The sequence below is a fragment of the Pan troglodytes genome, chromosome 21 (genome assembly GCF_028858775.2).
Source record: "Pan troglodytes isolate AG18354 chromosome 21, NHGRI_mPanTro3-v2.0_pri, whole genome shotgun sequence".
NCBI lineage: Eukaryota > Metazoa > Chordata > Mammalia > Primates > Hominidae > Pan > Pan troglodytes.
The window spans coordinates 57,476,127-57,501,833 of NC_072419.2; the positions used below are offsets into that span (position 1 = coordinate 57,476,127).

Sequence of the window (25,707 nt, forward strand, 5' to 3'; positions counted from 1 at the left end):
TCATTGGAGTGCCAATCATAATTCCATTTTTTTTCTTGTAAACCAACACCTATGTACTTTGTATGACATAAGCAAGGAAGGTACTCAAGGAAGATGCAACTGTGTTGCATTTGATTATTGAGATAAGTAGTGCAGAACGCTCGCTTACCATTAGCCCATCAGCATGAGTAAAGACAAGGGAAATGATCAAATCCCTTGGAAAGATGAAAAAACTTTTAAAACATTGAGAGGCTGATGGAACTGATTCATTTGGATTCAGGACAATGCTACTATTGTTAAGGCTTCATGTCATTTAAATGGCATTTTTGTTTTCACTGTTAGTGGTACATAAAATAATGGTGTGTCTCACAGCAACGGGCATCTCAAGAGACAATGAAAAATGGTGATGTGACAGAGGTGGTAAGTGCTTTGGGGAAATATAGTGCAGGGATAAGGGGGAAGCATTTGGGGGATTGCAATTTTAAAAGCGCGAGCAGAGAAGACCTTGTTATCATTCTAATTGGTGATGTTGTTGTTATTACAATATTAAGGCCAAGGTTATGTGCCTTATAGGGAATCTTGCTACTCAAAATGTGGCTTGATTGGTCAAGATAATTTTAGAGACAGCTGACACTAATTTTGAATGCAAACGGAAATTCTCTGAAACAATGATGAATGCTTCTGCTCGCTTTAGGGAAATTGGCAGAAAGGATATCTTTGGTCCACATTTCATTGAATTGATATATTAAGTCTCAGCCCAGCTCACCTAAACACCATCTCACCAAAGTTTTATCTATCACACAGCTTTTACATTTTGTTGGGTTTTATATACTTAAAGTTTGTCATGGTATTTAATTACCTTATGTATTTTACTTTTGTAATCTAATATTTTAACACTGGGATTTTACTTTCGACCATTGCTCAGTATTACAGGAGGTGCCTGCAAACATACCATATAAATAATACTGTTGCCTTAACATTTTTTTCTCCATGTTTCAAATGCTTGCAAAAATATCATAATGACTGTCTAACCTTCCATGAAATAGGCATACCATAGTTTACTAATTTGATATTTAGAGAGCTTACTATTATAGATAATGTTACAGTGAACATTTTTCCCTGTCATTTTTATTGGCCCTGTGGGCAAATGTGGTCCTAACCACACTGCATTGTGCAATTAGACTATGAGATTCTTGTAGCTGAGGGCTACTCCTGACACCTCCTAGCAGAGGCCCAGGAAGTGGTCAATAAATATTACAAAGTGATTGATAGGTTAGTGAACGAGTGGTTTGAAAATCTCAACCAATTAGTAATTGACTCTCCAAAAACTCCTGGGAACTCTTCCGCTTAATGTTCTTGCTGACAACCTGGATGAAGGATTTGAGAATCTGCTTCATTAAACATGTAGATGATATTTAAGAGGCAGCGTTAATATCCTGGAAGACAGAAATAGAATTCAAAGAGCTTTGAACAACTGAGGAAAATGATATTCTAAAAACAGAATGAGATGAATTTATACTGTTTTATGAACAAAAACAGTGGTTTCCACGTGGAGTGGGAAGAACATGGGTTCAAACCCCGGCTCTGTCCCTCCCCAGCTGTGTGACCAATGACATGTCACAGCTCACTGAGCCCCAGTTTCTTCACCTAGGAAACAAAGATAATGTTACCCCCCACAGAGTTGTTGCTGGAAGGACCAAACGAGTTTATATACATGAAGGGTGTGGCACAGTTCTTGCACATAGAAGGGACTCGATAAATGTCACTTAATTTTAATAATATCCCCAAGTGCCCAGAAAAGAGCCACAACAAAGCTCATGCAATCCGGAGGCAGGATAAAAGAGGATGGATCAGACAAAATCCCCCCAAATTGAAATTGGGGGTGATGGTCATTGGTGACTGTCCCTGAATGGAGTCAGCAAGATTCTGGGGGCGTGTTCCAAAGATTGTGATGAATAAAGCCATACCCTGCACCAGGCAGGCCTTCAGTGGAATTCCAAACCCTGCTTTGGTCACTTGTTTAAAAAAAAAAAAAAAAAAAATGCTAAGACATGGATAAGGGGCCCAGGGAGGTGTGGCCAAGATGACTAAAGAGATTGAAAATGGTTCCTGTGGAGAAGAAAGGAGTTTGAAGAAGTTGGAGTCACTCAATCACTGAAGCCAATTTAAAAAATATTTTTAATGCATATATTAACACATATATTTAATACTTGTTGAATGTGCTTACCTCAACTGTCGGCCCCTGAGGTTATAAAGTAAATAAAGTATTTTTCTTCTTTTTCTTTTCTTTTCTTTTCTTTTTTTTTTTGGAGACAGAGTCTTGTTGTTGCCCAGGCTGGAGTACAGTGGCGCGATCTCGGCTCACTGCAACCTTCCATTTCCTGGGTTCAAGCAATTCTCCTGCCTCAGCATCCTGAGTAGTTGGGACTACAGGCACCTGCCAGCATGCCTGGCTAATTTTTGTATTTTTAGTAGAGATAGGATTTCGCCATGTTGGTCAGGCTGGTCTTGAACTCCTGACCTCAGGTGATCCGACCACCTCAGCCTCCCAAAGTGCTGGGATTACAGGAGTGAGCCACTATGGGGGGCCAACTTTTTACTTGTAAATAAAGCCTTTAAGATCTTTGTGTGCCAGTATGCGAGGATTATCCTTATCTCTTTTAACCACTGAATAATTTTCTATTTAAGGGATTTATTTAATTCCCACCTTCTCATGCCTGAAGGGTATTTTGAAGTGCTTGGAGAGATTGGTTGAATGGGACAAAGGGACACTCCTAGGAATCAGGTGCTCCATCTCAGGAATGAAGGTCAGCAGAGCCTGTTATCTGTCTTTCCAGGGGGCTACATGGTTGCCCACTTCTGCTGCTACCTGCGGGCCTGCTCCTGTCTCTGGCTTGATTTCCCCAGACCGTGGGAATGCCCAGGGCCCAAGCCTACTCATCTCAATCTCAGGCCCACCTGGGTCTGACCAACAACATCCCTCTCCTCCTCTCCCAGAGTTGAACAAGAGACTCAATCTGATTGGCTCCAGGCCAGCCAATGGATTTTTCTGGCTTTAAGTCAGGTGCCTACCTTTAGTCCAATCTGAAGGAGCTGTGAGGAGTCACATTGCTTAATCTGCTCAAAGCCCTCAGTGATCACTTCATTAATTTATTCCAGCTGCTTCTAGCCGCTGCAGACATATGAGTTTGCAACTTTGGCCTTCTGTGTCAGTGCTTCTTAAACTTGAACATGCACATGAATCACCTGGGGACCGTGTCAACATGCAGACGTGGGTTATAGAGAAAAGTCTTTAATGCCTTGTCTTACAGAGAAACAAGACACAGTCCTTGGCCTTAATTCTGTAAATACTACTGACACCACCAATTAGGGCAATGACACCAATAATGACAGTTAACATTTATTGCATTTACTATGTACCAGGCTTCACTGATGCGTTAAGTCATATCATCTTTAGCTACCTTTTTAGAGAAAGCATTTGGATAGCTCCCTTTGAAAGATGCTTAGAGCTGGATTCCAACCAGGTCTGCCTGACTCCAGAGCCTGTGGTCTTATCCAGATAAGGAGTTGGGGAAGGGGGACATAAAAATTCCAAAAGACTGAGAGGCCCAGGCAGGAAAGGTTGTGGGAGTGCAAGAAAGGAAGTGTCCCTCTGGCCTCGGACCTGGAGTCCAGGAACAAACTTCCTAGGACCACTTCGAGGGCTCCGTGACATGATGTCTGTAAATAACAAATCACATGCTAAGCCAGCGCATGTTAACAAAGATTGGCTGCTATTATTAGGAAAACACTTGCAGCTATTAATCTTTAAACTGGAGGAAAAGCTCATTCACCATCAACAAATATTAAACTCCAAATGGCTGTGTTTTCTGCTGGCAGGCATTGTAGGGGGCAGAGGGCTGTTACTGCTGATAAGGAATTGACAAGACAGTTGAAGGGAATCATTTACTATTAAATTGAAATTTACTAGTAAAAATATTAACAATGTATCAAGCACCTGTTATAAGGATAGCAGGATAATACTTACTGAGCACTTATCATGTACCAGGCAGTATTTTAAGCCTTTGACCTGCATTAACCCATTGGTTACAACAACCCTAAGTGGTAATTACTATTATCCACATTTTTCCAAGCGAGGGAGAGAGAGTCAGAGAGGCTCAGAGGCTTGCTTAAAGTCACACAGGAAGGAGGAAGCAGAGCTAATACTTGAACCTTGGATCTTCCTGACTCTCCTGCTCAGCCACACCACCTGTGCCAGATGGAGACACCATAAGATGGGATGGAACCAGAGGCTGAGTCACATGGGACCCAATTTTCAGAAGGCACCTCCTGGGCAGGGATGTGTCTTGTTCATTGTTATACACAGAGCTCTTGACACTTGTACAATGGTTTTTAGAAAATCTTGAAAAAAAATATTTTTGAAGGAAAGATGAGATCCATAGTGAAAGAGTCAAGAAGGACTTCTTGGAGGAGGAGGTTTTTGGACAGGCTTGAATGATGAGCACTAGACTGAGCAGAAAAGACGGCCAGAGAGAGTTTGGCTTATCCCAGGGTTGCCCAGGAGACTGGCAAATAAGAAAAAGGAATATTTTTAGATGGTCAGAGAGCATAGTGGCTTAAAACCAAATATTCCCTCATCTTCCCCACCTGACTCATGACAAGTAGGGGAGGCACTGGACAGAGTCCCTGTGTGCTGAGCAGCCTTCCTTATTGTTGCCGCCTGTTCCCTCCCAGCTGGTGTGTGTGTATTGGGGGTTCGAAGGGTGCAGCCCAGGGGTGTGTTGATTGCAGAGGTAGAAATAACTTCAGCAAGGAAGGTGGAAGAGTGTTAGACATTTCCCTCCCTCGGTCCAGGAGAAAAATGCTCAGCCAACGAAGTCTAAGTAGTAAAACCCAAATCCATCCATCGTCCTAATGCCATGTGTGACCCTAGAGACCTCTACTCAAGTTTGCATAATATTGTTTGAGTTAGAAAAGAACATACAGTGATACTATTGCCCAGATGGGCTCCTGCTGAGTGTCGAGTTGAACACACACAGCTGGTTAACGACCCAAGATGGAGGAGAAAGATTTCCTTCCTGGCAGTCGGTGCAGCTGATAATCTGATTTTTTTCTCCCAGGCTTCGTTTCTGCGACTGCCTAATTATCCTACCTACTGTGATTATGGATTCCCTCCATGAGGGCAGGGGTGGCCTGCTTGTGACAATCTGGGAGGAGCTGGCTGTACTCTGTGCCTCAGTCAAGAAACTGAGGCTCTCTCCTGTTGCGGGAAGTCAGGGACCCCATCTCCTTTTGTGGGTTTTGTTTCTGACTCACTCAGTGACCTCCTGTAAGGGGGAGTCTGTTTCCAGAATATTGTCCTTTCATTCTTGGGGGGATCAATGTTTAGTGTCTGCTGGATATTTGGAGGCCCCAGGTCTCTTTTGATTCATATCTGGGACTGTGATAAGGCCCAGGTACTTTTTGTTTCTGTAGTAATTGTGTTTCTGGCATTTTGGATTCAAGAATCCAGCTATCCCTTTTTTTTTTTTTTTTTTTTTTTTGAGATGGAGTCTCACTGTGTTGCCCAGGCTGGAATGCAGTGGCGCAATCTCGGCTCACTGCAACCTCCACCTCCCGCGTTCGAGCAATTCTCCTGCCTCAGCCTCCGAGTAGTGGGGACTACAGGTGCCCACCACCATGCCCAGCTAATTTTTGTATTTTTAGTGGGGATGGGTCTTTGCCATGTTGGCCAGGCTGATCTCCAACTCCTAACCTCATGATCTGCCACCTTGGCCTCTGAAAGTGCTGGGATTACACATGTGAACCACTGTGCCCAGCCAGCTATCCCATTTGGACATGGCCTGTGCCTGCTCTGATGCCTCTGGAGCGTGATCTTTCACTAGTAGCAACAAGATCATCATAAAAATAGTTGCAATTTATCAAGCATCTATTAAGTGCCACGTACCTCACTGGGAACTTTGTCTCATGTAATCCTTGTAAATACTCATCCACAGAGGGATTCCTGGGCAGAGTAATACTCAGCAGCATTTGATCTGGAAGATCCGGGTAAGTCGTCTGGGCTCTATGGTGTGCCCGGACATGGCAGCATCATCACACTTATCCTCTCGGCAGGTCTGAGAACCGGGTGCTCCTTGCATCCCTGTTTTATAGATGGGAAATCAAAGCTCAGGGAGCATAAGCCAATTGTTCAATGTCTTTTGGCTCACAAGTGGCAGAGTTGAGACTTGAACCCAGCAAGGTGCCGTGGCTCACACCTGTAATTCCAGCACATTGGAAGGCCGAGGTGGGCGGATCACTTGAGGCCAGGAGTTGGAGACCAGCCTGGCCATCATGGCGAAACTCCATCTCTACTAAAAACGGAAAAATGAGCCGGGTGTGGTGACTTATGCCTGTAATCGCAGCTACTCGGGAGGCTGAGGCATGGGAATTGCTTGAACCTGGGAGGTAGAGGTTACAGTGAGCCGAGATCACGCCACTGCACTCCAGCCTGGGCGACGGAGCAAGACTCTATATCCAAAAACCAAAAGGAAAAAAGACTTGAACCCACTAGGTCTGTTTGCCTCCGGAGCCCCCGCTCTTACTTGCCATTCTGTCTTCCTGTTAAGTCCCACAGCCAGCTGGTCCGATGAACTCACCTGTAGCAATGTGGGCCGGGGGTGGGCAGCGACGTATCCCACCTGGTCTCTGTGGGTGGCTACGCTAGGGACTCCCCAGGGGAGCTAGCAGGAGAAAGAGCAAGTCCTGGGCCTAGTTGGCTTTTTCCCAGCTTCTAGGTGGGCTAAGATGACCTAGGAGGGGCCCCTGCGAAATCTGGTCATAAAAGGGGATGATTGCTGGGCCCACGTGACTCCTGGGAGGACATGGACATTTCCAAGGACAGGAGAATTTATTGAGCATCTGCCGTGTGCTGGGAGTATTATCTCTAGGATCTCATCTAATTTTGACAACAGCAATGCAAAGAAAAGTGTCCTCACCCCTGTTTGAAACAGAGAAGACTGAGGCTTAGAGAGAAAGCTATTTGCCCAGGGTCACCCCAGCGGTAAGTGATAGAACTAGAAAGGGTTCAAGTCCCGGCGAGTCAGCACCTTCCCCTCACCTCTTCCCCTATCAGTCACACCCACCAGCCCTGCATGTTCATCGCTGTGTGTGACGGGTATTAATGATGTGGAAGGTGGGGCAGAGATTACAAAACAGCAGCCCACAGCTTGGACCCAGTCCACAGATTTGCTGTTTCGTCCCATTTTGTTTAAGATCTACTTTACATATGGTTAATTTCAGGCTTTTTAGCTTTTGGTCATGGGATCTTTGGTGAACATCCCATTGTGCAACCATCACCAAGGTGCAGAGTGTTTTCACCGTCCCCCAAATTCCCTCCTGCTGCCTCTTTATGGTCAAGCTCTCCCCGACCCTCAGCTCCTAGCAGCCACTTCGTCTGTTTTTGGTTCATACAGTTTTGCTTTTGCAAGATGGCTTCTTTCACCTGTGGCTGAATGCACGTGAGATTCATGCAAATCATTGTGGGTGCCTCAGAGTGGCTGCGTTTCCCCTTAGATGGGTGTGTGTCGTCAGTTCACCACAGTCCCCACCTGGTCTTCACTTTACCTGCCTGTTCCAGAGAGCACTGGAGTCTGAATTCCCTTGGTGGAGTATTTGACAGCAGCATGGTTTTTGGAGGCACATGACCTGGGTTTAAGTCCCAGCCTTGACTGATGGTAACCCCATGACCCTGGCCCCTGTGACTGCCCCTCTCCAGACTTCAGTTTCTCCAGCGATAAAATGGGAGCGATATTCCGACCTGAAAGAGAAATTGGTGAAGATTTATTAAATACACTAACACGTGGTAGGTACCTCTAACCACGCTTGGCACCTCGGAGGTGATCCATTAATATCGGCTCTTGTCATGGGGGTTGTTGAGAGGCACTGAAGCCTGTTCAGAGGTGCAGTCTGCACACAGGAGCAAATGGCCAGCTTGGGTGGGATGACTCTAGCCACTTACTAAACCATGTGGTGTCCTGCCCTGTGGGGAACATTGATACAATTGCCATACATCACTCCCTGGTCTTAGGGCACAAGCGGGATGTTAATGAACAAAAAAAGCACTCTCATTGGCAGCGTTATTCATCATAGTTTGCTGGCTGCCCAGGTCTGGCCTCTTGTTTCAAGTCACAGTCAGCTTGTTGAAAACATTAAAAAAACAAACAAACAAAAAAAAACCTTGAGGCTCTCATTTCTGTCCTTTCCTCCCATCTTAGCTTTTGTTAATCATGTCCCCAAAGACCTTTTAAAAAGGAGAAATGGCAAATGATCTGGCTTTTCCAAACCACTGGTCATCTCTGGTATGAACTGTTTGTATGTTTGAGAAGCTGGAATTCCACAGATGATTGATGGGCGGGGAGGAGAGGTGTAGAATTATCCAGAGAAGCAGAGGAGGGGGTGGCTTGAAGCTGGAATTCCACAGACACTTGATGGGCAGGGGGGAGTGGTGTAGAATTATCCAGAGAAGCGGAGGAGGGGGTGGCTTGTTCTCTGCCTCTTTTATGCAGCAGAACTTTCAGAAGGGAAAAAGCGTGGGTGTTGGGAATTCCTAATGGCAAGAATTCATGGAAACGTCATGTTACATATCTGCCGCTGTGGGTGCTGAGCAGAGCGGCAGATGGGGCCGGCGCGGAAATAGTCATATTCCGCCACTTCCTAGTGTGCCAAACACTCATCACTCGCGTCATCTCCCTGGACTGTCACAGCCCCTTCGTGAGGAAGGCAGGACCAGAAGTCACATCTCATTTTGCAAATTCCAGAACCGAGACTCAGATGCCAGGTGACTTGCCCAGGGTCCCCACATCAAGAGGCAGTGACATGAGTGGTCCTGGGACTTAAGCCACAGTCTTCTGCCCCCTGCTTTTTCTGCTATAGCACGGGTTGGGCCTGTGGTGTGATTTGAACGCTACTGGGGAATGTGTATGGGGTTATGGCCTGCCTGTCCTGCAGCAAGGTTGCTGGAAACTTCCTTGGGGGCAGGTCTGCACCTCATGCATTGGGTATCACTCCCTTCCCTGCTTCCCTTGGTGCCTAGAACTCATTCGACGTCCAATCTCAGGCAAATGCCTTCTTATCTCTGTGTCACCTCTGTTTCCTCATTTGTCAAATGGGCATAACTGTCACTGTTCATGTGCTCAACACACAGGACAACTCTTTTGTCTCTCTCTCTCTCTCTCTTTTTTTTTTTTTTTTAAAATAGACGTGGGGTCTCGTTATGTTGCCCAGGCTGGTCTCAAACTCCTGGGCCTGAGTGATCCTCCCACCTTGGCCTCCCAAAATGCTGGGACTATAGGCATGAGCCACCACACCTGGCCCAGGACAACTCTGTTAATTGGACCATCGACTATCCCCCTCTTATCATTGAGAAGGAACCATTGGATTGGCAACACGGAAGTCACTGGTGACCTTAACTAAGGCTGTCTCCTTGTGAATGGGGAAGAATGCCCGATGGGAGTGGGCCCAAGACACAATGTGGGGAGGCGACCAGGAGGCAGCAAATAGAGTCTGCTGTGATAAGGTGTTCATCTGTCAATGGGATCAGAGAAGTAGGATAGTAGCTGAGGGTTCACATGGGTCTGGCAAGGATTTTTTAAATGGCAGGCAAAGCTTTCAGCTGGAAGTGAGAATGCGGAGTTGGGCTGGAGAGGAAGAGGAGCAGAAATAGCCGCTAAGACCTAATTTTTGGTTACTGTGAAGATGAGAAGATATGACCTACAGAAAGCATCTGGCGTTGCTTGATTTGGTCACACAGGGAAAGGAAAGGACTGCCTGGGATTTTAAATAACATATCACAGTGTGTTAGTACACATTTCCATCTAGGCTTCCCCTGTTGCTAAGGAATAATTAAATAATTTAAATACTTTTAAATAATTGAGAGATTCACAGAATCTTTATTTCAGCCCAGTATGTCCCATGCATCTGTGCATTTTGGTCTGTGCATGTGTTTTGATAGTAAAAGGAGACATGAGAGTCTCTCTTTCCAGATGAGTCCAGTCTTGCACACCCTCCCCAGGACGCCAGGGGCATCTGGGGCTTTTTCCTTTGCTGGTGACCAAACCTGTCCCTGGCTTCCATCTTCAGTTCTTCCCAATTCTTTAATCCCTTAGTCCAGGCTTTGCTCCCTCCCTTCCCCTCCAGCCGACCCACCACCCCCGCTCATCCAGGTCTCCATCAATTCTCAGTTGATCTAATAGAGGTGCCTCCCCAGCCTCCCTGACTCCAGTCTCTCCCTGCCCCTATTCATCCTGCTTAGTAATGTTGAAATCCGGCATTGCTCATGCTGCTAAAGAACACTAGTGTCTTTGGTTCTGCAAGCATAAAATATAAATGACCAGGCCTCAGTTCACTTCATTTCCCCAGACATATGCTGTCTCGGAGAAGGCAGATCTTGTTGTTCTCGGAACACCCTGAGTTCTTTTCATTTTAACTTTTTTAATGTGTTCCCATTGCTCTTGGGATAAAACTCAAATTCCTCACCACGTCTTTCCAGGCTGCATGGCATCTGCACTCTGCCCACTTTTCCAACAACATCCCCTGCCCCCATCAAAGTAAGCAGTTCGTGCCTCAGGACCTCTGCACTGGCTGTGCCCCCATCAAAGTAAGCAGTTCGTGCCTCAGGACCTCTGCACTGGCTGTTTCTTTGTCCTGGAATTCTCTGTCCCATCTCTTCACATGCCCGGGTCTTACTTCAGCTTCAGTGAGACTCCTCCAAAAGGCTGTTTCTTTGCAAGCTATTCCACTGCTCCGGTTTATTTTCTGACTGTCATTTTGTTCACTTGCTTCGTGGAAATTGACACAATTTGAAGTGGACTTGCTGCTGTGTCATCTGTCCTCCCACTGGGTGCCAGCTCTGTAGGGCAGGAGCTCTTCCCTCTCTTGGCCACTGCCAGCTCCCCAGTGCCTAGAGCAGGGCCCCGACCGAGTGGGAGCTCAGCAGTATTGTTGAGTGGATGAACATCCCTTGCCCTCGTCTGTCACCGCACCCCTGTGCAATCTGTCCTGTCTGTTTTGTTCACTACTGTGCCCCCAGTACCTGAGACCGTGTCTGGCACATAATGTTTGCTCAATAGATAATCCTTGAAAGACAAGTTCAATTAAAAACGCACATCCAGCCCCACTTGACCCCGGAATTCAGCCTTGATTGACTTATGCGTTGCTCATTTCCTCTCGGGTTCATCACCAAATGGGGCTCTTTTCCTGCTGTTTATGAAGTCACCAACTGCAGATACTTGAGAAGGGCTCCACTGGTTTTTGTTTTTTGTTTTTTTGAGACAGAGTCTCACTCTGTCACCCAGGTAGGAGTGCAGTGGCGTGATCTCGGCTCATTGAAACCTCCGCTTCCCAGGTACAAGCGATTCTCCTGCCTTAGCTTCCTGACGTAACTAGGATTACAGGCATGGGCTATCATGCCCGGCGAATTTTCGTACTTTTATTAGAGATGGGGTTTCACCATGTTGTCCAGGCTGATCTCGAACTCCTGACCTCAAGTGATCCACCTACCTTGGCCTCCCAAAGTGATGGGATTACAGGAGTGAGCCACCACGCCTGGCCACCACTCATAAACTTCCATGAGAAAAGCAGTGTTAGCTCCATCTTACAGGTGAGGAAGAACGAGGCCAGGGCATCCTGTAACTTGCCCTCCAGCCCCGTAATTGCTGAGAGGTGGAGTCATTCATTTGTGGAGCGTGATGTTGCCTTGGTGTTGCCGCTGGGAGGAGGGAACACATATGAGCCTGTGAGTCTTTGAAGGGGAGTTCCAGGCACTCCGGGTCCCACGGAGACAGGGAGGTTCCTGGAAATGAAGCTTACGCTTGAAGGATGAGAAAGTATGAACCACGCATGGTGTAGGTGTGGACCGGGAGTGAAAGGCGTTCCAGGCAGAGAGAATGGCGTTTGCAAAGGCCTCAAGCCTCAAGAGCTCAGGGACCGCTGAGGGGAAAGTGAGCAGAGGAGAGGATGATTTTTTTTTTTTTTTTTCCCCGACAGCAACTTTCCTTTTCATAGCCAATTATATTAAGATAGAATTCACATGCCATAAGATTCCCTCCTTTAAAGTATAGAATTCAGGAGTTGTTAGTACATTCACAGTAGTGTAGACATAGCCACTATTAATTTCAGAACAGTTTTTGGTATCCCAAGAAAGAAACCCTGTGCCCATTGGCAGTCACACCCCGTTGTGCCAACTCCCTCAACCCGTGGCAACCACGATCTGCTTTCTGTATCTATGGATTGGCCTATCTGGACATCTCACATAAATGGAATCGTAGTCTTTGTGACTGGCTTCTTTACTTAGCAAGTGTGTTTTTTATTTGTATTTTTTTAATGTAGTAAAATACATATAACATCAAATTTACCATCTTAACTTGGTGGTTGTTACTATCATTGCTCAGGCTAGAGGGCAGTGGTGCGATCTCAGCTCGCTGCAACCTCCACCTCCCAGGCTCAGGTGATCTTCCCACCTCAGCCTCTGAATAGCTGGGACTATAAGTGCATGCATCACCGCACTGGCTAATTTTTGTAATAACTTTGTATAAATTTTATAGAGATGGGGTCTCACCATGTTGTCTAGGCTGGTCTCGAACTCCTGAGCTCAAGTAATCTGCCCACTTCAGGCTTTCAAAGTGCTGGGCGAACAAATATCTGTTCCAGTCCCTACTTTCAGTTCTTTTGGATATATGTTTACATAGAAGTAGAGGGAGGATGACTTTTTAAAGTAAAAGCCCTCCTGCCATTTTCTTAAAAATGTTTCCCCTAGGACAGCTCGCCCCGTCAAACAAAGTGCCCCCTTGTAGCACTGTTTAATTAAATGACTGCAACCAGCGTACCGTGTGCACATCCAGGAACGTGCCATGTGCACTTCCTCTCCTTCATAGAGCTGGGAACACTTCGTGGTTGTCGCTTATTTGGTCTGGTGAGATGAGAGGAATGGCTCTGTGTTGACGGCGCTGGCCACTTCCAGGCCTTCCTCTTCTGAGTCAGGGCTGCATTTGGCATAAACGGGTTCTAGCAATCGAACCCCTGTTATCGCAAGAACTGCCTCCGTCTGTTTTGCATTGCTATGAAGCAATATCTGAGGCTGGGTAGTTTACAAAGAAGAGAGGTTTATTTGGCTCACTGTTCTGCAGGCTGTACAGGAAGCATGGCACCAGCATCTGCCTCTGGGGAGAGCCTCAGGAAGCTTATAATTATAGTGGACGGTGAACGGGGAGCAGGTGTGTAGCATGGTGAGAGAGGGAGCAAGAGAAAAGGGAGGAGGTGCCGGGCTCTTTAAACAGCAGCTGTCATGTGAATTAATAGAGTGAGAACTGACTCATTACCGCCGGGAGGACGCCAAGTCATTCATGAGGGAATCCACCCCCGTGACCAAAACACCTCCCACCAAGCTCCACCTCCAACATCGGGGATCACATTTCAACATGAGGTTTGCAGAGGACACACACCCAAACTATATCCAATTCATATTTATTATGTCCTTAGAAAGTGCTGGGCTCTGTACCAAGCAGTATATGTGGGTTATTCAATCAACGTGATACTTATGACGTGTGTAAGATGATTCCCACTATACAGTTGAGGTCACTGGGGCACAGAGAAGGAAAGTAGTTTGCCCAGGGTTACAGAGCCAACGTAAGAGCCGCAGTTTTGAGTGCGGGCATCCTGGCTCCAGATCTCATGCCCTTGTCCACTGAAATAAGCAATATAGCAGGCTGTTGAAGAGCCCAGGCTTAGCCATTTGCGAGCCCTATGACCCTGGAAATATTGTTTAACCTGTCTAAGCCTCAGTGTGACCATCCATAAAATGGGGACAGTGCTGTACCCACTTGAAACGATTATCCTGAGAGTTCAATGAGATGGTGTGTGTGGAGCTGGTGCATTTGGAGTTTCACTAAATATCAGTTCCTGTCGCAGGGAGAGAGTCAGGATTGAGCAGACCAGCTTATGTCCTGGCTGGACCTTGGGTATTAGTGTGATTGTGGACTGTTCTTCAAAGCTGAGGCCAGCATGGGGAACATGGTTTAATGATCTCCCGCCTGGGCATTCAGTATCCGGGAGCTTGGATGTTTGCAGAGGCTGCTGGGATGGGGAGGGAACTTAGATGCTCCTCGATAGTAGCACACGTCCTTGCTGCAACCCTAAATAATTGCTTTTCTCCCGAGGCTACTGCTTGCTCTGCCTGGGGTAGGAGCCAGGCTTGGGACTTGTCTTGGTGGCCCAGGGCTATTTCATTCAAGTTGGTGGACTCTGATTTTAATTGACTCTTGTGTGCCTTGAGACCATTTTCCAAGGAAAATGGATCATTAAGCCTGAGTTTGTCCTCAGAGAAGTTCCAAATGGTCTATGGCTCCTGGGTACAAGCAAGGATCATGGAAAGTCATTTTGTGAAGTCTCAGTGAGATGTGCTTGTTCTGGACACTGAGTTCTGGTCCCAGGGATTCCAGTTCTCTCCAGCTCATGGTGGCAAAGAGCCTGTCTGATGGCACTGGTGTTGAATAATCTCCACCAAACACGAGGGGCAAATTTCAAGGATGGCTTTTACTCAGCAGGTTTCTTGGACAGGCTGGCATTGCTCCTTCCCCTTTGACCCTCCAGGATAACAAGCATGGACCACGGTGGCCTTGACGGAAATCCTAACCTAGCTAAAGACCCTCTCCCTGTCACTCAGTAGCTCTTTCTGTGTATGACATTCCCTTCTTTTCTTAACCCAGAGAGATCCTGACATTCCAGCAAAACCAAAACGAATCAAAACACTAGTCTGGCATCCTTAAAACAGCATTTTTTCAAAGTGTGGTCCATTGTCCAGCAGCACCAGAATCACTCAGGAGTAGAGGGCCACTAAAACATTAATAATAAACCCCCAAGCCAGACTCCAGGTCTACCGAATTAGAATCAGCTTAGAAATGTTGCTTTAACACAGGTGTGTTCTGTGGCTCAAATACCACAAGCAATGTTGCTGACAGGGACATGATTTGATGAAATGGTGAGTAAATTTTGGTAAAATTCTGAGCAAAAGAAAGTACAATACTCGCTTGTTTACATGGTAATTGGAGTTGCATTCCTGGGAGAATCATGTGGATAGAAACCACGCCCAGAATACTTTGTGCAGAACAGAATCAGACTTGGCCTCAGATGCTTCTAAACATGTGTTTTACTTGGGGAGTATGGGGGACTTGGGGCAATTCTCTTTTCCGCAGGACTGTGATGTGCATGGCAGGGCAGTCGATAGCCCTCGCGCTCACCCTCTAAATGCCAATGGTGCCCCTAAAATGCTCCTGTGAATTTTCAAAATGCCCTATTGGGGGCAGTTCCATTTCTGTTGATGCCCACTGGTGTAGTGGAAAGGCTGGGCTTAGTATGAACCCTCCACTGATACCCTGTGTCATCCTTGAGTCAGCTAGCCTCACCGAACCTCTTCTCTCTAACATGGTGGGATATGCCAGGCATGGTGGTTCACATATATAACCTCAGCACTTTGAGAGGCTGAGGTAGGAGGATAGCATGATACTAGCCTGGGCAACATAGTAAGATCCCAGGTCTACAAAATTAAAATTAAAAAATGAGCAAGTGTGGTGGTGCATGCCTGTAGTCCCAGCTACTCTGGGACTGAGGTGAGAGGATCGCTTGAGCCCAGGAGTCTGAGGTTATAGTGAACTGTGATAGCACCACTGCACTACAGCCTGGGTGACAGAGCAAGACCCCATCTCTAAAAACAAATAAAACAAAAATAAGTAAAATAAAATGGGGGAAATAATAAACCTTCCCTCTAAAGAATTGTTTGAGGGTTAAATGATCCAATGTGTGTGCTATCCCTAACACAGCAATGGGCACACAGTCCACCCTGAATACCTGTTGTTCTTTGCTCTATTCCAGGTTAAACATGTTCTATAAAGGACCAGATAACAAATATCTTAGGCTTTGGGGGCTATATTGCCAGCCTCTCTTGCCACTTCTCAACTCTGCCGTTGTTGCAAGAAAGCAGCCATGGATGACACGTAACAAAGGTGCAGCTGTGTGCCAATAAAACTTTATTTGCAAAATCAGGTTAAGCCAGGTTTGGCCTGTGGCCTGATCCCGGGTCTATACCCATGGAATGTCTGTGTGCTACTTCTCCATCTGCTCAGCTGGATTAGAGTCTCCCTAGAGGCCCATGTTTTCAGTTTTGTCGTAATACATCTGGAACAAGAGGGTTATCAGACTGTGTCTGGCGCAGGCAGTTCCCACAGGCAGTTGCAGGAGATTATGATGTATCGACAAAGCATCACCTCTGTCCTCAGCTAACTGCCTTCAGGGACCCGTTCAGTGAGAGAGGAAGGGAGCAGAGAGATCTCAGGTGGAGAGTGTGGGTTAGGCAGGGCCGGCGTCCCTGTTCCTGGGGGCCAAGCCTCCTGTATAGCAGATAGCACATTCCCAGGGTTTCTGAGCATCCTTGGAATTTCAGAGGGAAATATCAATTTCTCCCTTGTGTTAAGTTCCTAAAAAAGAAGTTATCCAGCATACTGATTGGAACCCTGGAGCTGTTGATCTCAGAGAAAGTGTTATCTGCATTTACTGCCCCTGCGGCAAGTTTTAGAGTTTCCCATTGAAATTTTGGAGGTGGGTTTGGGAGAAGCAGAAAGAGAGAGAAGGGAAGGTAGTTTGAGGCCTCAAACTGGCAGCCTGCCGGTCAGCTTCTGCCCAAGGACAAGTTTGTTTTGCTACTCACAGGAACGGTCTGCCTGCCTTAAAAAAAAAAAAAATTAGGTTCCCATAATAATCCATCTTTTGAGCTTCTCTGAAAAACTGGCAGCCTCAGGGACTCCAGGACTGTCTTCTGCAGGGCAACAACTGATGGGTGGGTGGGAGCCAGGGGGGCTGTCTTGTCAGGGGTGCAGGCTGTCCAGCAACTAATGCTCCCAGACCCTCAACCTTGTCCTTCCTCCTACCTGCTTTCTCTACAGGGCCTCTGTGGGCATGTGGGTTTGAGACGTCTGCCTCCCTAAGGAATGGTAAATGAGGTCTTTCATTAGCTGCCACACTGCATGGAAGACAAGAGGGCAGCCTGGCCAAGGCCACCTGGGCCCTGGAGGAGCCTCCTGCCTAGACTCCGTGCCTCCCTGCCTCCCTGCATCACTCCCTACATCACTCCCTACAGTTGGTTCTCCATGGAGCAGATAGAGGGATTGGTCTAAAAATGCTGGTTAGTCAGCTGCTGTTTTTCATTGCTTTTCAGATCAAGATCCAACCGTTAACCTGCCCGCAGGGCCCTGGGTGGATTGTCTTTGCCAATCTCCCTAGTTGCCTTTCTCCCCTTATCCTCCTTACTTCCTCCCTCAAATGCCATATTCCAGACAGGCTGAGCTGCTTTCAACTCCTTAAACAGCTTGTTAAGCCCTTTCATGCCTTTATAAACCCAGATCTTACACATACAAATTTGCAGAGACACAGGCATTTCAGTTATGATTGGGTTGAGCTCAAGTTGACAGAAATTCAAAACAAGGAAAAAGGATGCTTATTTCTCTGCTGCAATTATCCGAGTGCAGGAACCCAGGGCTGGGAGGTCTGGCGGTTCTCAGAGTCAATGCCATAGACACCTTGACTCTTGCCCTGCTGTGTGTGGCCTCTTGACCCAATATGGAAGCATGTGAATTCCAGGCCCACGAGACAGAGAAAGGAATGGCGAGGACCAAGGGGACATGCACACCATCTCTTAAAAAGGCTTCCGGAAGAGGCCTGATATAACTCTACTTCTCACTAATTCTGGCCAATAGTGCAGGGCCACGCTAAGATGCAAGGAAGCCTGGGAAATGTAGTCTTCATTCCAGGAAGCCATATTCCCAGCCAAAGTTTAGTGGTCTGTTACCATAGAAGAAGGCGTAACAACTACTGCATACCAGAAGGGACTCCTATAATCTCAATGTTCTTTGCCCACCAGTATTGTGAAAAGCAGAAATTGGATGCAGAATTACCTGCTCCCAAAGCTGTGCTCTTCACTGTTTTGCTGCATTGCTTCCTGACACGCAACACACAGTTAGGATTTAACAAAAGCTCATAGAGTATTGAGGTATAGATTTTGGGCTTGGGCATGCTTGGAAAGTATTGGTCTGTGTGTACAGCCTACTTCATTTTCTTATAAGGAGAATACTAGATAACTCTTAGAATTTATTAAATCTGACTGGTTGTGGTGGCTCACGCCTGTAATCCCAGCACTTTGGGAGGCTGAGGTGGGCGGATCACTGGAGGTCAGGAATTCAAGACCATCCTGGCCAACATGGTGAAACCCTGTCTCTACTAAAAGTACAAAAATTAGCCGGGCGTAGTGGCACCCGCCTGTAACCCCAGCTACTCAGGAGGCTGAGGCAGAGGTTGCAGTGAGCTGAGATGGTGCCTCTGCTTTCCAGCTTGGGTGACAGAGTGAGACTCCATCTCAAAAAAAAAAAAAAAAAAAATTATTAAATCTTAGAACTGGAGGAAATGGCTTTTCTTTTTGAAATTTTATTGACTTTATTAGGTATGATGCATATATCCTAAAAGGCACACACTTTAAATATGAGTTTGATAAATTTTAACAAATGTCAACCCTCTTGTAACCATCATCTCAATCAAGATGTAGAACATTTCCATCATTCCAGAAAAATTCCCCAGTATCCCCTGGTGGACAACCCCCATCCCCCACCTTACTCCAGGCACCCACCAATCCATTTTCCTTTTTTAAAAAGAGAGACAGGGTCTCATCATGTTGCCCAGGCTGGTCTGGAACTCCTGGGTTCAGGCAATCCTTCTGCCTCGGCCTCCCAAAGTGCTGGCATGAGCCACCACACCTGACCACCAATCCATTTTCTGTCATTATATGTTAGTTTTGCCTGTTCTTAAAGTTTATATGTATGGAGTCTTACCACTTGGGCTCTTTCTATCTGGCTTCTTTCATTCAGCATTATGTTTCATGCATAATTCATGTTACTGCTTATACTGGTAGTTTGTTCCTTATTATTACTAAGTCATATTCCATCTTATATCTCAAACTGCTGATTTCTATCTATTGTTTCCAGTTATTGGCTATTATGAGTAAAGCTGCTATGAACATTCACAGACAAGCCTTTTTGTGGACATATATTTTCATTCTCTAGTATAAATACTTAAAAGTGAAATTGCTTGGTTATATGATAAGTATATATTTCCTTTACAGTAAATGCTAAACTGTTTCCCAAAGTGGATTTACCATTTTACATTTCCACCTACAATGTATGGAAGTTCCAGTTGCTCCACATCTTCACCAACACTTGGTATTGTCAGGTATCTTTAAAACTTTTGCTATTCTAATGATATATGGCAGTATTTCATTGCAGTTTTAGCTTGCGTTTCCCTGATGACTGAAGATACTGAGCATCTTTTCAATGTGTTTATTGGCCATCTGTACACTTTCTTTTTTGAAGTGTCTGTTCAAATGTTTTTTCTGCTATTGGTATTTTGTCTTCTCATTGAGTTGCAAGACTTCATTAGATATTCAGGATACAAGTCTTTTGTCAGATAAATGTATTGTGAATGTTTTCTCCCAGTTTGTGGCTTGCCTTCTTATTTTCTTCATGGGACCTTTTGATGAACAGAAGTTTCTAATTTTCATTAAGATCAACTTATCCATTTCTTCTTTCATGGTTGGTGCTTTTATGTCATGTTTTTAAAACATACTATGCACCTGCTGTGTAGATAATCAGGAAATGTTTGAGTGGTTGAATTCCATCAGAGTAGTTATGGTGCGACAACCTATGAAGAGATGACCTCCCTGGACTCTCTTTGGTATTTGGGGTCCATGTTGTATGGCTGCTCCTAACTCTGGTCCCCTAACACACTAGGAGCCAGGCTGATGAAGAGCCCAAATCAGTGTGTTTGTGTGTTTGCCGTGGGGAGAGGGGAGGAGAGAACTAAGTCCTTTTCTTTGTCGAAACACTAGGGGGAAAAAAAACCCCCGAGCAAACAGTTTTCATATTCACTGGGTGATGTTTCTACAGTTGCCTTCCTGGCCTGATATTCTTGGGGAATGTTGCTTCATAAATATTGAATGGCGTCGGTACCTTCTGCGCAGGCCGCCGGCAACTGCTTCCTAGAAATGAATTTGGAGTCTTGCGGTAATTACCCCTGGAAGTGTTCATTCAAGTCTGAGAGCAGATTAAATAATGAATAGGAATGTCATTTATTCATTCCAATTTAGAAACCCGTGTCTCATTATTTTTCTGGATGAAATTGAATGTCAAGAAAGGGAGAAAACTAAAGGGAAGGGGGAGACTTGGAGATGGAACACGAGGCAAGTGTGTCACTCGTACTGCAGAAGACCAGAGAAGGGGGCTTGGGTGGGGAAGTGGCCTCGGCTCCTCCAAGAACTGATGCCAGTAGCAGGGTTGTGAGGACAGAGCAGGTCAGATAGGCAATCAGGGACATGCCCACAGGCCCTTTTGTCCTTGCTCCTAGACTATCCTCATTTCTCACCTTTTTGACATTTTTCCCTTGGAGAAAAATTGTAAAATGCAGGAAAGCGTTAAAGAGAAAAAAACCTCATCCATCGTCCTGCCACCCAAAGGCAATCGTTATTAGCATTTTGCAGTATTTCTTTTCCCAGACTTTTTTTCTCTGCTGAGCTTTTTTGAAAAAATGTATCTTGAGACCAGAGTAGGAATCCAGTTGTACCTCCTGCAGTGAGTGTTGGTTCATCCTTAGGATGCAAGCAGTCTTGGATGGGGTTGCACACACTCTGTGGACTGCAAGCTCCCTGGGCTCTTGGACTCTTCTCCATCGCTGCACCTGCAGTACCTAGCATGGTGCCTGGCACGTGGCAGGCATTCGGTAAGCATGTGTTGGATGGATGGGTCACTTTTAGTGGCTGAGTATCAATCCTTAGTAACAGCAGCCAGGAGGACAGGGTGTTTGTGGGGTGCCACACGCATGCTAAGAGCTTTACAGGGTCTACCTCATTTAACCTGTACATCACCTTCCTAAGAGATTTATTTTCATGGCTGAGAACACAGACCCTGGAGTAAGTCTGGCAGTATACTGTCATGCTTGAGAATGTGTGCTTTGGAGCTAGACTACCTGAGTTTGTGCCCCAGATCCATTGCTTTTAGCCACAGAACCTAGGGTAAATCACTTAACCTTTCTGAGCCTCAGTTTCTTCACATATAAAAAGACTCTAATAATAATATCTACCTTGCAGGACTGTCAAAAGCATTTTGTGCAATAACTCAGATTGGGACCTGGCAAACATTTCTAACTAGTTTTATTTTATTTTATTTTTATTTTGAGACAGAATCTCCCTCTGTTGCCCAGGCTGGAGTGCAGTGGCATGATCTTGGCTCACTGCAACCTCCGCTCTCAAGTTCAAGCGATTCTCCCACCTCAGTTTCCCAAGTAACTGGGACTACAGGCATGCACCACCACACCAGGCTAATTTTTTATATATTTAGTAGAGACAAGGCTTCACCGTGTTGGCCAGGCTGGTCTTGAACTCCTGACCTCAAGTGATCCACTCGCCTTGGCCTCCCAAAATGCTGGGATTACAAGCGTGAGCCACTGTGCCCAGCCAGGACATGGCAAAGAGAAAGTAGTTTGAAATTGTTAGCCGTAAGTACTAATCTTCATCATCTGAGTAACCTTGAAGAAGCCATTTTTCCTTTGAGAATTAGTTTCTTCATCTGGAAGATGGGGAGAGTAGTTGTGATCATAGAAATGAGATAAACTATGTAAAAAGCCCAGTCCAGAATTTGGCACATCGTAGGAACTCCCCAAAGAATAGTTATTCATAGTCTCTCAAAAAGCAGGACCTATCCAGCTCCTACTCCTCCTTCAAAACTTACCTCAAGGGTCACCTCCTCCAGATGGCTTCCTTGATTTCTTTTCCCCCTACTTCTCTGCATTCCTTCAATGCTTTGATCTGTTCTCTAACACAACAATTCCCATGCTGTCCTATAATCTCAGTTTTAACTTGTCCATGTGCCCCACTGTACCCCAAACACCCACTAATCACCACCGCATCCCCAGACTCTAGTGTCTGGCACATAGTAGGTGCTCTACAAAGCATTTATGGAGTGAAACTATGATTGATGCAGTCGGGGAAGATGTTGGGGGCAGGCAGCCAGGGGGTGAGTGCTTCTATTGAGTCATCTCTGAGGGGAGATGTTAGTGAAAGTCCTGGAAAAATTAGCTGCTTGTCATAAATTCTATCTCTGGTAATGTTTTGCTAATCTGTCTTTTTCTGACTTAATTCAAAATTGAATGGGAGGGAGAGAAATTTGTCTGGGTGACTCCAAGTTAACAAGCTGTAATGATGTGCTGGGAACTGTGTAGCTTGGAGCTATCAATTTGCTGGTAGAGAGGGCAGAAGTGAAAATGTAACTGCCATTGGTAGGGGTTGTCAAGGGATAGAGGTGAGAGGATTCTGGGTTTTTAGTATAATTTTCATACAATACAATGTGCCCATTTACTTGCACAGGCTGAGTTTTGACAAATGCATACACCCTTGTAACCACCACCATGATCAAGATGTGAAGCTGGTCTGTCACTCCACAAAGAGTCCTCTTGCTCTGTGTCACCCCCTGCAAACTGCCTTAGGCAACTACCATGCTCTTTCTATCAGTATAAATCTATTTTGCCTGTTTTAGGGTTTCATATAAATGTAATCATACACAATGTACTCTTCTGTATCTGGCGTCTTTCATTCAGCATAAATGCTTTTGTGATTCATGTTGTTTTTAAGATAAGATTTAGTTCTGTTGCATCCATATACCAATCTCCTTTTCCCAGATAATCCAGTGCCATAGGCTTGTCAGTCATGTGCTGTGTTCTTAGGCTGATTCTTCAATAACTGGCTTAAATGTGCTCTCCTCTGACATTCCTTCCCTGACTTTTCCCCAGCATTGCTAACTGGGTTGGTGATAATGCTATTTAATAACTGCTATTTAATGGGTTTTTAACCATGTTTAATAAGCCTTTGCCTTACAAAGGTTATTCTATTATTACAATCCTCCTCTGAGTTAGGTATCATTGTCCCATTTTAGAAAAGGAAACTAATGTTCAGAGAGGTTGAGCAACTGAGCTAATACCATACAGCTAAGTAACAGCAGAGCCAGAGTTTGAATCCAGAACTTTGACCTTAAGAACCGTGCTCATGACCAGTCTGCTGCAGTGACTCATGGGGGACCATTCTCTTCATCTATAGCCTGAACATCCCCTTCTTAAATTCCTTATCACACTGTTTCATAGTTTTCTGTTTCACTGTCTTTTCCCTCTTGTCAGTCTGGCTTCTTAGTTGCAAATAACAGAATCTACTCTAGCACTTAAGCAGGAAGAGAACTAAAGGAGATTATGTAGCTCACAGCATCTGCAGGAGCATCAGAGTCAGCCTGGGAACTACGCAACCAGGAATAAAGCTACAGTTTCACTGAATACCACAGCCTTTGCTGCCCCTGAAAGCTATACATCCTCCATAGGAGTTAGATTCTCTGGACACCAATGTCTTCATTTGCTCACTTTTTTTTTTTTTTTTTTTTTTCCGAGACAGGTTCTCACTCTGTTGTCCAGGCTGGAATGCAGTGGCGCCATCTCAGCTCACTGCAACCTCTGCCTCTTGGTCTCAAGAGATGCCCCCATCTCAGCCTCCCAAGTAACTGGGACTACAGGTAAGTGTCACCACCATGCCCAGCTAATATTTTTATTTTTTGTAGAGACGGGGTTTCATCACATTGCCCAAGCAACTCCTGCACTTGAAATCCTGTGCTCAAGCAATCCACCCATCTGGGCCTTCCAAAGTGCTGGGATTACAGGTGTGAGCCACTGTGCCGGGCCATTTGCTCACTTCTCAATTGAAATATCACATGGTGCTATCTGATTGGTGGAGTCTGTGTCACGTGATGAGGCCCCAGCCACAAGGAATGCTGAGAGAACACGCCGTGCTGAGAGAATAATGTTGGGTTTTTTTGGGTTTTTTGTTTGTTTGTTTTTTGTTTTTTTGGTCTGTATTCTTACAATGTCTTTGTCTGGTTTCTTATTAGAGTAATGCTGGCCTTATCAAACGAGTTGGGAAATATTCTCTTCTATTTTCTGGAGGAGATTTTATAGAATTGGTATTATTTTTTTCTTTAAATTTTTGGAAGAATTTGCCAGTAAAACCAACTGGGCCTGGAGTATTTTTTTTCTTTTCTTTTCTTTTTTTCTGGAAGGTTTTAAACTCCATATTCAATTTCTTTTCTCTTTTCTTTTCTTTTCTTTTTTTTTTTTTTTTTTTTTTTTTTGAGATGGAGTCTCATTCTGTCACCAGGCTGGAGTGCAGTGTTGCGATTTCGGCTCACTGCAACCTCTGCCTCCAGGGTTCGAGCAATTCTCCCGCCTCAGCCTCCCGAGTAGGTGGGACTATAGGCGTGCACCACCACGCCTGGCTAATTTTGGTATTTTTAGTAGAGGTGGGGTTTCACCACGTTGACCAGGATGGTCTCGATCTCTTGACCTCATGATCCACCTGCCTCGGCCTGCCAAAGTGCTGGGATTATAGGCATGAGCCACCATGCCTGGCCTCAGTTTCTTTAATAGACATAGGACAATTCAGGTTATCCGTTTCTTCTTGAGTTTTGATATTTGGTATCTTTCGAAGAACTGTTTCATTTCATCTAAGTTGTTGAATTTAAGGAAGTGGAGTTGGTCACAGTATTCCTTTATTATCTCTTTAGGTCTGTGGCTTCAGAAGTGATGTGCCCTCTTTAATTTCAGGTATTGCTAATTTGTTTCCTTTGTCTCTTTTCTTGGTCACTCTTGCTAGAGATTTATCAGTTTTATCCATCTTCTCTAAGAATGAGCTTTGGTTTTATTATTTGTCTTCATTCTTTTCTGTTTTCAATTTTATTGATTTCTGCTTTTCTCTTCGTTATTTCTTTCCTTCTGCTTCCTTTGAGTTTAAATTTACTTTTCTTTCTCTAGTTTATTGAAGTAAAAGCTTTGGTTACTGTTTTTAGCTTTTTCTTCTTTTCAAATATAAACATTTTAATGCTGTAAATCTCCATCTAACCATGGCTTTAGCTGCATTCCACAAATCTTGATGTTTTATTTTCATTTTCATTCCATCCAAATATATTTGAATTTCCCTTGCCATTTTCTCTTGAGTCTCAGTGAGTTATTTAGAAATGTATTGTTTAATTTTCAAATATTTGGGGGATTTTCCAGCTGTCTTTCTCTTATTGGTTTCTAGACCAGTTTTGTTATAATTCTGGAGCATAATGATTATGATTACAATTCTCTTACGTTTGTTAAGGTTTGCTTTATGGACCAGATTATGATGAGTGCGTATATCTTGGTGGGTGTTTCACACACACTTGAGGCAAATGTGCATTCTTCTGTTGTTGGAGAGAGTGTTCTGTAAATGTTAATTAGATCCAGTTGGTTGGTGATATTGTTTGTCTTCTCTGTCAATGCTGATTTTTTGCCTGTTTGTTGAATCAGTCATTAAGAGAGGAATGCTGACGTGTCCAACTATATGGGGATATGTCTATTTCTCCTTTCAACTCTATTACTTTTTGTTTTGTGTAGTTTGATGCTCTGTTACTGGGTACATACATGTTTAGAAGTGTTATGCCTTCTTAGAAAATTGACACCTCTACTGTTATGCAAAGTCATTTGATTTATTTCTCTCCATGAAACTTTGTTCTAAAGTCAGTGTTGTATGAAATTAATATAGTTACTCCAGGT

At 45.0% G+C, this 25,707-nt stretch overlaps 1 long non-coding RNA gene across 1 annotated transcript; it reads left to right on the plus strand.

The window, feature by feature from the left end:
• The first annotated feature begins 322 nt into the window (after nt 1-322).
• On the plus strand, nt 323-24,736 carry LOC129138200 (uncharacterized). The gene is made up of 3 exons (XR_008541283.1): nt 323-399; nt 23,534-23,651; nt 24,696-24,736. It is a non-coding gene; the product is annotated as an uncharacterized LOC129138200 (long non-coding RNA).
• The last annotated feature ends 971 nt before the right edge of the window (nt 24,737-25,707 follow it).